This window comes from Eleutherodactylus coqui, chromosome 6, assembly GCF_035609145.1.
Source record: "Eleutherodactylus coqui strain aEleCoq1 chromosome 6, aEleCoq1.hap1, whole genome shotgun sequence".
In the NCBI taxonomy this organism is placed as follows: Eukaryota; Metazoa; Chordata; class Amphibia; order Anura; family Eleutherodactylidae; genus Eleutherodactylus; species Eleutherodactylus coqui.
Window position 1 is genome coordinate 7,090,040 of NC_089842.1, and position 17,411 is coordinate 7,107,450.

The 17,411-nt window shown below is 47.4% G+C and overlaps 1 protein-coding gene across 2 annotated transcripts in view; it reads right to left on the minus strand.

Annotated features, from left to right (window-relative positions):
- Positions 1–17,411, minus strand: part of LOC136631769 (uncharacterized) — a 248,364-nt gene that overhangs the window by 165,260 nt on the left and 65,693 nt on the right. The gene's annotated exons all lie outside the window — the stretch shown is intronic.

Sequence of the window (17,411 nt, forward strand, 5' to 3'; positions counted from 1 at the left end):
TTAGCTTTGTCAATCACTCTCAATTTTTAAGGGGTACACTTGTACTCTTGGTACACCAATTTTTCAGGCCCTTGACTATACTGTTATCTAACTAATTTTTCTGGCCTTCGCCTACATTCTTGGTAACCAAATTTTTTCAGGTGTTCGCCTATACTTTTGGTACAGACATGTTACAGGGGTCCGTCTATACTCTTGTTACATAAATGTTATTAGGGTCCACCTATACTCTTGCTACAGAAATGTTACTGGGGTCCGTCTATACTCTTGCTACCTAAATGTTATTGGGGTCCGCCTATACTCTTGCTACAGAAATGTTATAGGGGTCCGCCTATACTCCTGATACATAAATGTTACTGGGGTCCGCCTATACTCTTGCTACATAAAAGTTACAGGGGTCCGCCTATACATTTGCTACATCTATGTTCCTGGGGTACGCCTATACTCTTGCTACAGAAATGTTACTGGGATCCACCTATACACTTGCTACTGAAAGGTCTGACAGGTTCGCCTATACTCTAGCTACAGAAATGTTACTGGGGTCCGCCTATACTATGAGTGCACAAAGGTTTCCCATTGCGGTGTTCAGCTGCCTGACACATACGCAGAATGAAGTGTGTGGGGACACATGCATTTCCCACAGCTATTTAACCCACGGCACCTTAAGACACACAAGGTGGAGGCTGGGACCGAGCCTGTCCCTGGGCACGTTCACGTACTTCACACTCAGAGTATTGCAGGTCCTACCTCGGTCTTGATTTCTCGGCCTTGTGAGTCGAGGCCGAGGTCCTTGGCAGGGTGAAACTGCCTTGTTTGGGTGCTCTGCTTTCTTTAGGTGTAATACCATCTTTGAGTTTCATGAGCTCGCCTATTCTGTGGGTGCACAAAGACTTCCCATTGCGTTGTTTTACCTGTCTGGCAGAATACACTGACTCACTTGGCTAGGGTGCAGACGGCTTTTCCATTGTGGTGTTTTACCTATCTGGCACAAATGCACTTAATGACTAGGGCAGAAGTGTGGGCCGATGTCCTGGGCGGGGTGAAACTCTGCCATGTTTTGGCACTCTCTTTTCTTCATGTTTAATACTGTCTTTGAGTTTCATGGGCTCACCTATGCTGTGGGTGCACAAAGGCTTTCCCATTGCATTGTTCAGCTGTCTGACACATACAAAAAATGAATTGGGCAGAAATGTGGGCTGAGGCTGAGGTCCTTGGCGGGGGAAAACTCTGCCATGTTTGGGCACTCTGATTTCTTCATGTGTAATACTGTCTTTGAGTTTCATGGGCTCGCCTATGCTGTGGGTGCACAAAGGCTTTCCCATTGCATTGTTCAGCTGTCTGACACATACAAAAAATGAATTGGGCAGAAATGTGGCCCGAGGTGGAGATACTTGGCGGGGTGAAACTCTGCCATGTTTGGGCACTCTAATTTCTTCATGTGTAATACTTTCCTTGGGTTCCAGGGGCTCGCCTATGCTGTGGGTGTACAAAGACTTTCCATTGCTTTGTTTTACCCGTCCGGCACAAATACACTCACTGACTAGGGCAGAAATGTAGTCCTAGGCCCTTGGCGGGGTGAAACTCTGCCATGTTTGGGCACTCTGATTTCCTCATGTCTAATACCATCTTTGTGCACTGACAGCATAGGCAAGCAAAGGAACTCAAAGACTTCCCATTGCGGTGTTGAGCTATCTGACACCTATGCAGAATGAATTGTGTGGGGACACATGGATTTCCCATTGCTATGTAACTCACGGCACCTTAGGTCACACAAGGTGGAGGTTGGAACTGAGCCTGACCCTGGGCCCGCTCATGTGCTTCTCACACAGAGTATTGCTGCATTGTAGACATGTGTAGAAGTGCTCGCACCTGAGTCCCCTTAATGCCCACTAGAGATGAGCAAACGTACTCGTCCGAGCTTGATACTCGTTCGAGTATTAGCGTGTTCGAGATGCTCGTTACTAGAGGTGAGCACCACGTGATGTTCGAGTTACTTTCACTTTCATCTCTGAGACGTTAGCGCGCTTTTCTGGCCAATAGAAAGACAGGGAAGGCATTACAACTTCCCCCTGCAACGTTCAAGCCCTATACCACCCCCCTGCAGTGAGTGGCTGGCGAGATCAGGTGTCACCCGAGTATATAAATTGGCCCCTCCCGCGGCTCGCCACAGATGCATTCTGACAGAGATCAGGGAAAGTGCTGCTGATGCCGGAGCTGCTATAGGGAGAGCGTTAGGAGTGATTTTAGGCTTCAAGAACCCCAACGGTCCTTCTTAGGGCCACATCTGACCGTGTGCAGTACTGTTGAGGCTGCTTTTTGCAGTGTTGCACTTTTTTTTTTGTATATCGGCCGTGCAGAGCATTGCGTCCAGAGCATTGCGTCCTGCAGTAATTTTACATAGTCCACGGCCAGTAGTGGTGGTGAGGCAGGGACAGTGAAAGACATATCCAGTCTATATACGCAGTGGGCTTTTCCAAAAAAATTTGGGAAAAAAAATCTATTTGGGCTGCCTGTGACCGTCCTGACTGTACTGCATCTCTGCTGGGGGTAGTTGTCCTAATTCATACGCAGCCAGCTAAGTGTTACAGCAGGCTTGCGCAAAATTCTTTCCTACCTCTGTGTTGCCTGTTACATCACCGCTGTCATCCTGTCCAGAGTGAAATAGTCTGCAGTAATTTTACATAGTACACGGCCAGTAGTGGTGGTGAGGCAGGGACAGTGAAAGACATATTCAGTCTATATACGAAGTGGGCTTTTCCAAAAAAAATGGGAAAAAAATCTATTTGGGCTGCCTGTGACCGTCCTGACTGTACTGCGTCTCTGCTGGGGGTAGTTGTCCTAATTCATACGCAGCCAGCTAAGTGTTACAGCAGGCTTGCGCAAAATTCTTTCCTGCCTCTGCTGTGCGTTCCGTAAGCGGTCAGCCTCCAACCACAGGCCAATAAGCGGCACATTTAATTACAGCGTTCTGTTTCTGCACTACTGGTAATACAGCATGCTGAGGGGTAGGGGTAGGCCTAGAGGAGGGGGACGCGGAGGCCCAAGTCAGGGTGTGGGCACAGACCGAGCTCCTGATCCAGGTGTATCACAGCCGACTGTTGCGGAATTAGGAGAGAGGCACGTTTCTGGCGTCCCCACATTCATCTCACAATTAATGGGTCCACGCGGTAGACCTTTATTAGAAAATGAGCAGTGTGAGCAGGTCCTGTCGTGGATGGCAGAAAGTGCATCCAGCAATCTATTGACCACCCAGAGTTCTGCGCCGTCCACTGCTGCAACTCTGAATCCTCTGGCTGCTGCTCCTCCTTCCTCCCAGCCTCCTCACTCCATTACAATGACACATTCTGAGGAGCAGGCAGACTACCAGGAACTGTTCTCGGGCCCCTGCCTAGAATGGGCAGCAATGGTTCCGAATCCTCTCCAATGGAGGAGTTTGTCGTGACCGATGCCCAACCTTTGAAAAGTTCCCGGGACTTCCGGCAACTGTCTCAAGAGCTTTCAGTGGGTGAGGAGGACGATGACGATGAGACACAGTTGTCTATCACTCAGGTAGTAGTAATTGGAGTAAGTCCGAGGGAGGAGCGCACAGAGGATTTGGAGGAAGAGCAGCAGGACTATGAGGTGACTGACCCCACCTGGTTTGCTACGCCTACTGAGGACAGGTCTTCAGAGGGGGAGGCAAGTGCAGTAGCAGGGCAGGTTGGAAGAGGCAGTGCAGTGGCCAGGAGTAGAGGCAGGGCCAGACCGAATAATCCTCCAACTGTTTCCCAAAGCGCCCCCTCGCGCCATGCCACCCTGCAGAGGCCGAGGTGCTCAAAGGTCTGGCAGTTTTTCACTGAGAGTGCAGACGACCGACGAACAGTGGTGTGAAACCTTTGTTGCGCCAAGATCAGCCGAGGAGCCACCACCACCAGCCTCACCACCACCAGCATGCGCAGGCATATGATGGCCAAGCACTTGTGGGATGAAGGCCGTTCACCGCCTCCGGTTTGCACCGCTGCTTCTCCCCCTGTGCCCCAACCTTCCACTGAGATCCAACCCCCCTCTCAGGACACAGGCACTACCGTCTCCTGGCCTGCACCCACACCCTCAACTCCACTGACCTCGGCCCCATCCACCAATGTCTCTCAGCGCACCGTCCAGCCGTCGCTAGCGCAAGTGTTGGAGCGCAAGCGCAAGTACGCCGCTACGCACCCCCACGCTCAAGCATTAAACGTGCATATAGCCAAATTTATCAGCCTGGAGATGCTGCCGTATAGGGTTGTGGAAACGGAGGCTTTCAAAGGTATGATGGCGGCGGCGGCCCCGCGCTACTCAGTTCCCAGTCGCCACTACTTTTCCCGATGTGCCGTCCCAGCCCTGCACGACCACGTCTCCCGCAACATTGTACGCGCCCTCACCAACGCAGTTACTGCCAAGGTCCACTTAACAACGGACACGTGGACAAGCACAGGCGGGCAGGGCCACTATATTTCCCTTACGGGACATTGGGTGAATTTAGTGGAGGCTGGGACCGAGTCAGAGCCTGGGACCGCTCACGTCCTACCCACCCCCAGAATTGCGGGCCCCAGCTCGGTGGTGGTATCTGCGGCGGTGTATGCTTCCTCCACTAAACCACCCTCCTCCTCCTACGCAACCTCTGTCTCGCAATCAAGATGTGTCAGCAGCAGCACGTCGCCAGCAGTCAGTGTCGCGCGGCACGGCAGCACAGCGGTGGGCAAGCGTCAGCAGGCCGTGCTGAAAATACTCAGCTTAGGAGAGAAGAGGCACACGGCCCACGAACTGCTTCAGTATCTGACAGAGCAGACCGACCGCTGGCTTGCGCCGCTGAGCCTCCAACCGGGCATGGTCGTGTGTGACAATGGCCGTAACCTGGTGGCGGCTCTGCAGCTCGGCAGCCTCACGCACGTGCCATGCCTGGCCCATGTCTTTAATTTGGTGGTTCAGCGCTTTCTGAAAAGCTACCCACGCTTGCCAGACCTGCTCGGAAAGGTGCGCCGGCTCTGCGCACATTTCCGCAAGTCCCACACGGACGCTGCCACCCTGCGCACCCTGCAACATCGGTTTCATTTGCCAGTGCACTGACTGCTGTGCGACGTGCCCACACAGTGGAACTCTATGCTCCACATGTTGGACAGGCTCTATGAGCAGCGTAGAGCTATAGTGGAATACCAACTCCAACATGGGCAGCGCAGTGGGGGTCAGCTTCCTCAATTCTTTACAGAAGAGTGAGCCTGGTTGGCAGCCATCTGCCAGGTCCTTGGAAACTTTGAGGAGTCTACCCAGATGGTGAGCGGCGATGCTGCAATCATTAGCGTCACCACTCCTCTGCTATGCATCTTGAGAAGTTCCCTGCAAAGCATAAAGGCTGACGCTTTGCGCTCGGAAACAGAGGCGGGGGAAGACAGTATGTCGCTGGATAGTCAGAGCACCCTCCTATCTATATCTCAGCGCGTTGAGGAGGAGGGGGAGGAGGATGAGGAGGAGGGGGAAGAGACAGCTTGGCCAACTGCTGAGGGTACCCATGCTGCTTGCCTGTCATCCTTTGAGCGTATATGGCCTGAGGAGGAGGAGAAGGAGGAGGAGGAGGAGGAGGAGGATCCTGAAAGTCATCTTCCTAGTGAGGACAGCCATGTGTTGCGTACAGGTACAATGGCACACATGGCTGACTTCATGTTAGGATGCCTTTCTTGTGACCCTCGCGTTACACGCATTCTGGCCACTACGGATTACTGGGTGTACACACTGCTCGACCCACGGTATAAGGAGAACCTTTCCACTCTCATACCCGAAGAGGAAAGGGGTTCGAGAGTGATGCTATACCACAGGACCCTGGCGGACAAGCTGATGGTAAAATTCCAATCCGACAGCACTAGTGGCCGAAGGCGCAGTTCCGAGGGCAGGGGAGGCGCAGAGATCAGGCAGCATGTACAGCACAGGCAGGGGAACACTCTCTAAGGCCTTTGACAGCTTTCTGGCTCCCCAGCAAGACTGTGTCACCGCTCCCCAGTCAAGGCTGAGTCAGGGGGAGCACTGCAAAGGATGGTGAGGGAGTACGTAGCCGATTGCACGACCGTCCTCCGTGACGCCTCTGCCCCCTACAACTACTGGATGTCGAAGCTGGACACGTGGCCTGAACTCGTGCTGTATGCTCTGGAGGTGCTTGCTTGTCCTGCGGCTAGCGTCTTGTCAGAGAGGGTGTTTAGTGCGGCTGGGGGAATCATCACAGATAAGCGTACCCGCCTGTCAACCGACAGTGCCGACAGGCTTACACTCATCAAGATGAACAAAGCCTGGATTTCCCCAGACTTCTCTTCTCCACCAGCGGACAGCAGCGATACCTAAACAATACGTAGGCTGCACCCGCGGATGGAAGCATTGTTCTCTATCACCATCAAAAACGTGGACCTTTTAGCTTCATCAATCTGTGTATAATATTCATCCTCCTCCTCCTGCTCCTCCTGAAACCTGACGTAATCACGCCGAACGGGCAATTTTTCTTAGGCCCACAAGGCTCAGTCATATAATTTTTGTAAACAATTTTTATACGTTTCAATGCTCATTAAAGCGTTGAAACTTGCACCTGAACCAATTTTTATTTTAACTGGGCTGCCTTCAGGCCTAGTTACAAATAAAGCCACATTAACCAAAGCGATTAATGGGTTTCACCTGCCCTCTTGGTTGGGCATGGGCAATTTTTCTGACGTACATTAGTACTGTTGGTACACCAATTTTTTGGGGCCCTCGCCTACAGTGTAATCCAATTAATTTTTTGCCCACCTGCATTAAAGTTGACGCTACATCAGCTGTGCTGGGCACTGCAATGGGATATATTTATGTACCGCCGGTGGGTTCCAGCAAGCCACCCATGCTGTCGGTCCACACGGAGTTGTAACTGCATGTGTCCACTTCTAAAGAACCCCAGTCTGACTGGGGCATGCAGTGTGGGCCGAAGCCCACCTGCATTAAACATGACATTACCTCAGCTGTGCTGGGCACTGCAATGGGATATATTTATGTACCGTCGGTGGGTTCCAGGGAGCCACCCATGCTGTCGGTCCACACGGAGTTGTAACTGCATGTGTCCACTTCTAAAGAACCCCTGTCTGACTGGGGCATGCAGTGTGGGCCGAAGCCCACCTGCATTAAACATGACATTACCTCCGCTGTGATGGGCACTGCAATAGGATATATTTATGTACCGCCGGTGGGTTCCAGGGAGCCACCCATGCTGTGGGTCCACAGGGACTTCACAATAGGGAGTTGTACCTGCCTGTGTCTATGAATTAAAAACCCCGGTCAGGTTGGGGCATGCAGTGTGGGCCGAAGCCCACCTGCATTTAATCTGACGTTAGCTCTGCTGTCCAGGGCACTGCAATGGGATACATTTATGTACAACCGGTGGGTTCCAGGGAGCCACCCATGCTGTGGGTGCACACGGAATTCCCATTGCGGAGTTGTACCTGCCTGTGACTATTTATAAAAAAACGCGGTCTGACTGGGGCATGCAGACACCTTGACAGAATGAATAGTGTGTGGCACATGGGTTCCCCATTGCTATGCCCACGTGTGCAGCTCCTGATGGCGGTGGCACAGGATTATATTTCTAATTGCTTCTGTAAAGCATTGTGGGCTATCGCCCCGCCCCTTTTAAAGAGGGTCGCTGCCTAGCCGTGCCAACCCTCTGCAGTGTGTGCCTGCGGTTCCTCCTCATGGCAGACACACTTATAAATAGACATGAGGGTGGTGTGGCATGAGGGCAGCTTAAGGCTGCGCAGGGACGCTTTGGTGTGCGCTGTGGACACTGGGTCGTGCGCGCGCAGGGGTTGGGCAGCATGTAACCCAGGGAAAGTGGCAGCGGAGTGTCATGCAGGCAGTGATTGTGCTTTGTTGGAGGTAGTGTGGTGCTTAGCTAAGGTATGCATTGCTAATGAGGGCTTTTCAGAAGTAAAAATTGTTGGGAGGGGTGGCACTCTTGCCGCTATTGTGGCTTAATAGTGGGACCTGGGAACTTGAGATGCAGCCCAACATGTAGCCCCTCGCCTGCCCTATCCGTTGCTGTGTCGTTCCCATCGCTTTCTTGAATTGCCCAGATTTTCACAAATTGAAACCTTAGTGAGCATCGGCGATATACAAAAATGCTCGGGTCGCCCATTGACTTCAATGGGGTTCGTTACTCGAAACGAACCCTCGAGCATCGCGAAAATTTCGCCCCGAGTAACGAGCACCCGAGCATTTTGGTGCTCGCTCATCTCTAATGCCCACGTTTGCGGCTCCTGCCAATTTTTTTGACGGAGGTGGCACAGGATTGGCATGATGATCATACATCAATTTATCATCAATTCTCAACAGCATTGTGGGCTATCGCCCTCAATTTCAAAGAGGGTCGCTGCTTAGCTCTGCCAACCCTCTGCAGTGTGTGCCTCCGGTTCCTCATCATCCAGTACGCACTTATAAATAGACGTGAGTGTGGTGTGGCTATGAAGCGAGTGTGTGGCATGAGGCCAGCTGAACGCTGCACAGGGAAAATTCTGTGCGCGCTGTGGACGCAGGGTCATGTGGAGGGTTGGACAGCCATGCCAGCATGTAACCTAGGAAAAAAGGCAGCGGTGTCACCCGCAGGCAGTGATTGTCCTTGGTTGCAGGTAGTGCGGTGCTTAGCTAAGATGTGCCAGCGCATGTGCATTGCTAATGAGGGTTTGTCCCAAGTAAATTGTTAGGGGGGTGACCGCCAGGCTCTTTCCCCCATTTTGGCTTAATAGTGGGACCTGGAAGCCTCAGATGCAGTCATGCATGCTGCACCTGCCCTTCCCTATCCGTTTCTATGGTGTTTCCCTGACTTTCTGATGTTTTCTGGTGTTTCACAAGTCATCACCTATGTAGAGCATCTGTCCCATACAAAAATGCTCAAGTCCCCCATTGACTTCAATGGGGTTCGTTACTAGAAACAAGCTCTCGAGCATTATGAAAAGTTTGACTCGAGTACCGAGCACCCGAGCATCTCTAGTAGGGACGCGTCACCCTCCCAGCTAGCTTAGAATCAGGCCTTTCTTCCCTCTCCCTGGAGTGGTGCTACCATCCCGTGTAGTGTAGTGTGCACTGTCCATCAGTGCAATTAGTCTATTTTATGCAGTCGTGGTTATCATCACCCTGCGTCCGTGCTGAGCTTAGTGCTCATGTGCTGCACGGACGTGACAATATGTTGTTACTTTCCCAGTGCTTCAAACATTTCAATAAAACAGCCAGGATACCAAAACTTGGTATTTCCATCACACCCATTGAAATGAATGGAGTGCTGACCACATATACTCGGCCAGCACTCCATTCAGAGTGATGTCACTGCTGGAGAAGAAGCAACCACAGCAGTGACAGGAGAATGGGACACGGGAGTTATGTTCTTGAAATGGGTGGGGATCTCAGCGGTTTCAATAAAGGTTAATTTGTAGAGGTCAACACTGTGATACACTGGAAGTGAAAGAACACCCATGTTGACCATTCACCTTTTAGGGACATATTGGAGGGCAAATTAGTGCATTTGATTTTTATTCTCATTGACTTTATAGGGGTTTTACCAAATAAAACAAGCTTTCCACTATCCACAGGATATCGGCAGCATAAAGGATAACTTCTGTGGAGCAGAAAGGACAAGTGTTGTGCTCAGTTGATAGTACTGTTGTCTTTTAGTTGTAGGTTCAAACCTGCCCAAGAGCAACACCTGAATAGAGTTTTTCTATTCTCATCAAGTCCATGTGGATGCTGTCCTTGATGAGATTTGGACCTGCGATCTCTACACGGTAAAGAAACAATGCTAACCACTCAGTCAAGGGAAAGACCTTTTTTCAAGGATTTTCACAAAAACTCAGGTGAGGCTGATCTGATCTGATTTTTGTGAAAATTGGCTCCATTTCATCACCCAGTGGATCACGATGTGCAACACTAATTCTGAGACCCTTAGGTTTTTCTCTTCATGAAGTGGTTCATCCGGGATGAATCTGTTCCCAAACAATTCATTTTCTGCCAATCCTGTCATTATTTTCTGTGTTCCATTTCCATCTCCACCATAAGAAGTAGCGCGGTATATTGGATGATGTTTTAGACAGGTTATTTTGTGTTATATTTCAACAAGAAACTTCCTTTCTTCCTCAGGTCTAATGGCCAACACAGCAATGTCCAAGATTTTCCTGGCTCTTACTGTTACTATTATTTTTCTGACTTCTGTCACCCATCTCACATTAAAAAAGGTAATTATAATGTGGATTGTTTTAGTAAAGATGACTATGTGTTGTGTGGCTGTGGAGTGCGCAGAGGTTCGAGATACAACAGAGAAACCGGAGACACAAAGACACAGTTTACAGTATTTACTGTTAAAGGACCACTTCCCCAAACACATTTTTCCATGTCTGCCCCCTCATCTGACTACCTCTCACACTTCGTAGGTCTACTCTATGTATTCCAGGCACTTCTATGCAGAGCGGCCTCCTGCCAGCCGCCATCCTGACAGTTAGGGCTCACTCGCATGGATAGATGCTGGCAGCATAATATGCACCTATTTTTCACACACATAATATGCGGTGCTAAAAGCCCATTGATTTCTATTGGGCCACAAACACTCATAATGAGCACCAATACAGGCTATGGAGATTTAATATACGCAGCAAATGTACATGTACATGCTTATTTGTTGAGTACTGTGTATTTCACGGGTGTGAAAAATATGCATGTACCCATGCACACACTGCCACCAACAGCTAATCAGGCAAGCTGAAACCCACATTTATGAATTATGAATACAATCTTCGGAGTTATGGTTAATTTACAAACGGACAAGGCTTAACTAATAAATTGCAGTTTTATTCTAGAAAAATACTAGGAATGCAAACTATATATATGTGTAATATATATATATATATATATATTACACCCCAAGGAAATACAAAAAAGGTTGTTACACGGGAGTATAAGGGTATAAAAGACAGTATTTAAAAATAAAAATAAATAAAATAAAAGAAACATACCAGAGCTGGGATGTCAGCCCAAGGTTCTGATTCATGCAGAGTCACTGAAACAAATGGGACAGCCTTATGCTGGGGCAAATCTCTATAGTATGACAAATTGGAGTTTGTTGTACCCCAAATTATGAAGGGTTCCTCAAAACACACATTCTCCTCACCTCCTCTGAGGTCATTTGGAGGGAGGCGGGTTGGATTCGTACAAGCTCTGAAAAGTCATAATTCCCCATGTGTCATATCTCCGCATGAGGTCCTCTGATCAAGGAGGTATGCCTGCCATATTTCCGATCATTAATTTAGCTATTCACTGATATCAAGCACATCACGTAAATTAAAACCGGGTACGGGAATACACAGCGTTTTCTGGGGTCTGTACTGAAAGGTGTGTGGGTGCGTTTTATTCAGCTTGGCTGCCCAATTCTGAAATTTCATATTTTCTCACCTTTTTGCTTTTTTTTACCAAGAAAGAGGGGGTTGTAGGCACCACAATGACTAAATAACGTGGGGCGCTACTACTGTGTGAATTAAAAAATTATGATAAGAGAATAAAGCAACACACTATATAAAAAGTGGACACCAAAAAAAAAGAAACAAATGTATATTTTATTGTCAAACACACTAGAAACAAGCATAAAAACACTAAGGCTGGGATCACACAGGGCTGATTTGCCGCGGAATTTCGTTGCGGGACGCAGCATGTCAATTGTTTTTTGTTTTTTTTTCATTGCGGCTTCGCTCTTCTCTATGGGAGAGCTGGCCACAACGAAAAAGCATGTGGGAAAGCCTCTCCAAAACTCACAGCTTTTGAAGCTGCAGCAAAACCCCAAGATTTCCACGGTGAAACCGTCCCGTGGGAACCCAGCATAAAAACAATAACCATTACTACCCTCACAAAATGGTGCAAGTAAATCCATGCAGCGAATGACTATATATTATATAATAAATATAAAGGGTCAATATACACCCCATAAGATATACGAAAAAGGCCTGTAGTACAAAACAAAAAGAACACTACTAAATATAAAATGTAAAATAGACACTAAGGCCTCCCCCACATGGGCATTTTTGTACAGCGTTTAGCGCTGCATTTTCACCACTGCGCTAAACGCTGTACAATTCTCCCATTCACTTCAATGGGGCTGCTCACACGCAGCATTTTTAATCCTGTGCTTTTAAAGCAATGTATGTTCTATTTTTGGCCATTTTCAGCTGTGTGTCGCCCATTGAAATGAATGGGCAGCGGTTTCAGCGCAGCTGAAAATGCAGCACATTTTGGTACCGCGGTTTTGGCAGCGTGAAACACAGGTTGCTATCCTGATTTTCGGGTGGTGAGGCTTGAAATATAAGCCCTACACTAAAAGCTACACTGCGTGAAAAGAAAAAAGCAATACTCACCTAGCAGGCGCTGTCCAGCCAATCAGAGCAATCTCTTGCTGCAGGTGGGATCTTAAAACCCCGGTACCATCAAGCGATGCTCTGTCGGCTATGAGAAGTGCCCAGAAGTCTGCAGGGATCTCAGAGAACAGCGGAGAGGACCCGGACAGCACCTGCTAGGTGAGTACAAGGTGTTCCTCAATCAGTTCTGGAATTCAACTTTCTTGGCTGCATTTTCAGCTGTGCTAAAAACGCAGTCAAAACGCTGACAAAACACTGCTGAAACCACAGTAAAAGCATCGTTTTTGCAAACACCTGTGTGAAGGAGGCCTAAGAAATAAACGAAAAATGCAAAAAAAATGTAGAAAAGAAATACAAAATAGTTTAGTAATATTATAGGCTATACAAGGGGCTAAAAAAAGATCGACAAATTAATTGTGATTAGCTGGTACTGCAGTCAGTAGAGCAGGGAGCACGTTATCAGGTAGAGTAAAGATGGGTTTGGTTTAGAAGATATGGTATGCCTCCCTGAAGGTGTGTGCTTTTAGAGCACGCCTAAAGTTGTGTAAGTCAGGGATCGCCCAGAAAGTTTTGGGTAGTGCAGTCCAGTGAACTGGTGCTGCTTTGGAGAAAAGTTGGTGTAGTGGAAACCCAATATATCTATATTTTGGATTTTGGACCTTTGTAGTGGACAGTGAACCTGTTTTTATATGTTTAGCATTCTGTATACTAAATGACAGTACTTTTCCATTGCTGGCTATTCTGATACAAATATAGATATATATTCTTTCATGTATCCAATGTATCTACTTCCTTTAATGAAACTTCTATTCTCTAAACTCTGCTGACAAGCTAGTATTTAGCAAAAACACGCTATATTTTCTCCGTGGGTTTTGTAACTTTAAAAGAAGTAAAATCAGACATAAATAACTGCAGTCTGAAGCAGCTACCGCAATAATAACCCAAGCAGTTTTACTGGAAACTTATGCAAATAACTCAGGAAATTTATGCAATTAATAGTTCAAGCTGTAATATCCAATCATATCGGAGGAACCACACGTGGGTCCAAGACAACCCACTCATCTCGTCCTGCTACCACATAATGGCCAATAACAGATGACCGGAGGATGGAAGAATTTCAAGATGCTTATCCAATAATTAAACAATACGTTGTATCTATGTAATCTTTGACCTGCCCAGATGGGCAGATATGTTAAATTCTTTAAAAGAGGCTGCGCGCCCAACAATAAAGCAGAATTGAGGAAGCTTATACATGCTGAACCTGTGTCAGTGGGAAATCTTCTTATGCGCATAATCAATTCATAATTAATCTGGAAGGGTGTAAATATTCCTAATTGAGTAGGCTATGGAGACAAAAAGGAAATCCACGACAGTTGGTGGCCCGTACTGGGAGTGGTCGATAGGATCTAGTGACAATCGGAAACAATGCGCGGACATAGGCAACCTTGGACTTGGCGGGCCCAACAAACCATCAGAACACGGTAAGATAAATTAATTATCTATACCTGTGTGGCTGACTCCAAGCTCGCTATGTGCCGTGTCAAGGCTGATCGCTCTGGATCCGCACGACAGGTATTTTAAGTTTACTATAAGGCAGACACATGTGTGAATGAATAAATATATATATATATACGCACACTTTACCATGTAAGCAAGGTTAGGGTGGTTACGATCTACACAGTTGGCTTAGCTTATAATGACTCTAATGATTAACATATGTTAACTAAGAATGAGCGAATATACTCGCTAAGGCACTACTCGTTCGAGTAATGTGCCTTAGACGAGTATCTCCCTGCTCGTCCTTAAAGATTTGGGGGGCCGCCGCGGGGCGGGGAGCTGTGGGGGAGAGCGGGGAGGAACGGAGGGGAGATCTCTCTCTCCTTCTCTCCCGCCCGCTCTCCCCTGCTCCCCACCGCAACTCACCTGTCAGCCGTGGCGGTCCCCGAATCTTTATGGATGAGCAGGGAGATACTCGTCTAAGGCACATTACTCAAACGGGTAGCCCCTTAGCGAGTATACTCGCTTATCCTTAATGTTAACGCTTTAAGGTGTATGCTGCTACTAAAACACGCGATTCCTAAGAAACAAAAATGATTCTGTGTTCAGTGTTCTAGTAGCTCCTCTCTGAATGAAGGGGGTCAGAACCCGCTGTCTCGGGACATTCTTAAAGCCTCATGTCCACGGGCAAAAGAAGAATTAAAATCCGCAGCAGATTTTAACTCTTCTCCTGCACGCGGATCCGCACCCCATAGGGATGCATTGACCACCCGCGGGCAGATAAATACCCGCGGATGGTCAATAAAAGTGATTTTTTTAAAAATGGAGCATGCTCCATTTTCATGCGGGTCTCCCGCGGGGACAGCTCCCGCGGGCTTCTATTGAAGCCTATGGAAGCCGTCCGGATCCGCGGGAGACAAAAATCAGATTTTACTCACCCGCTCCGTTTCTTCTCTTCGCCGCGGTGCCATCTTCTCTCAGTCGCGGCCGGATCATTTTGCTTTGGGACGGCGCATGCGCGGGGCACGTCACCGACGTCATCCTGCGCATCCGCCGGGCCGAAGAAAGAAGATCCGGCCGCGACGCAGAGAAGATGACGCGGCAGCGAAGCAAGGATCCGGAGCGTGCGGGAGGTAAGTTTATTCTGATTTATTCTTATTTTCAGCGCTCATGTCCGCGGGGCAGAAGGGACCCGCTACGGATTCTCCATGGAGAATCCGTAGCGGGCCTGATTTTCCCCGTGGACATGAGGCCTAAGTCAGGAATAGCTATATAGGAGTATCTGCCAGCATCTAATACATATCAGTGTATAGCAAGAAAAAGTTAACCATTTATATGCTAGCTATTCACTAAGAAGGAAGATATACCAATATATCTCTCTCTATATATATATATATACACACATTTGCATAAGCTGATGTGAGAAATATATGAAAAGATAAAATTTTCCTTATAATATATACATTATTACTATAACATACATTATGATATCAAGAATGACGCATGCAAAGGCATTAGCAAACATATGCACGAATGACCATATTATGCATATAAGCATAATGAGATCACTGCCGAACCCTGCACCATTAACCCCACATACAGACCATACAAAACAACGGTGCATGTATTCACAGAGTGAATAAATTAGGTGAATAAGAAAAAAATATATATATAAAAACTAATTAATAATAACGCATAACACCCCAACCTCAAACAAAAATACTGAAAATATCACATAACAGAAAAACTAATAAAATTCAGTGTGTTGAAAAACGGCACAAGGGGAACTGTCCTGCCTCACATCTATAGGCCTCTCACTAGCCAAGCCAGAAACCTGCTGCACACTGATGAGGTGCAATCACCCCGAATTAGCTGTCTGTGCATAGTCACCTTCTTCTTATGAAGAAGATTCTGAGTTAGATTCACAATTCCCAGTCATTGTAACAAGGCCTCTTAAAAAGTCTGACATTTACTTGAAGGAATGCTGCCTTCCAGTAGGTGGAGGTATTGTTTCATCTTCCCATTTATGAGAAAACTCCATGTGGCTGGCAGCAAGAAATCCTAACCCCAGCTAGTCTAGCACCGGTGACCGGGCCTCATGGTAGTCACTCATAGTAACATAGTATGTTAGGGTGAATGAAGACAATATCCATATAGTGCAGCCTATTTCCACCCCCTAATTGATCCAGAGGAAGGCAAAAACCCAGAGGCGGAAGCCAATTAGCCCATTTGGAAGAAAATTCCTTCCCGACTCCATAATGGCAATCAGAATAATCCCTGGATCTACCTTTGATAGTTCCTACCTGACTGTAAGACCCGGAGCTACACACCCACTGGACATCTAATGTCTATATCCTGTAATATCCTTCCGCTCGAGAAAGAGGTCTAGTCCCCTCTTAAACTCCTCAATGGTTTTTGCCATCACCACGTCCTCAGGTAGAGAGTTCCACAGTCTCACTGCTTTTACAGTAAAGAACCCCCTTCTGTGTTGGTGATGAAACCTGCTTTCTTCTAGATGTAGTGGATGCCCTCTTGTTACCGATGCTGTCCTGGGTATAAACAGATCATGGGAGAGATCCTTGTATTGTCCCGTCATGTATTTATACAGTTATTTTACCGCCCCTTAACCACATTTTTTTTTCAGGGTGAATAATCCTAATTCTCATTTATTAGTTTAGTTCCCCTTCTTTGAACCCCCTCAAGCACTGTAACATTCTTCCTAAGCACCGGTGTCCAGAACTGTACACAGTATTTCATGTGGGGCCTGATAAATGCCTTATATAGTGGAAGAATAGTGTTCTCATCCTTCGCCCCTATACCTCTTTTAATACACCCCAAGACTCCATTAGCTTTTGCAGCAGCTGACTGGCATTGGTTGCTCCAGTTAAATCTACAATCCACTTGTACCCCCAGGTCTTTTTCCATATCACTTTTCCCTATTAGTACCCCATTTAGTGTATACTGGTGACATCCGTTTCTCCTGCCCATGTACAGAACCTTACATTTATCAACATTGAACTTCATTTGCCATTTTTCTGCCCAAGCCCCCAGCCTGCCTAGGTTCATTTGCAGCCGCACATTATCCTCAATTGTATTAATTGTCTTATATAGTTTTGTATCATCTGCATATATTGAAATTTTACTGTGCAGCCGCTCTATCAGGTCATTAATAAATATATTGAACAGAATGGGGCCTAGCACCTAGCCCTGTGGCACCCAACTAGCGACGGTGGCCCAATCTGAGTATGAACCATTTATTATCACCCTGTGTTTTCTATCTCTTCTTTACCCAGATACACACGTTTTCACCCAATCCAAGCTGCCTCATTTTATATATCAGCCTGTTATGTGGCACGGTGTCAAATACTTTAGAGAAATCCAGATATACGAGATCAATAGACTCTCCCAGGTCCAGCTTAGAACTTACTTCATCGTAAAACCTGATCAGATTGGTCTGACATGATCGATCCTTCATGAATCCATGCTGGTGAGGAGTTATTCCGTTGTTCTCCT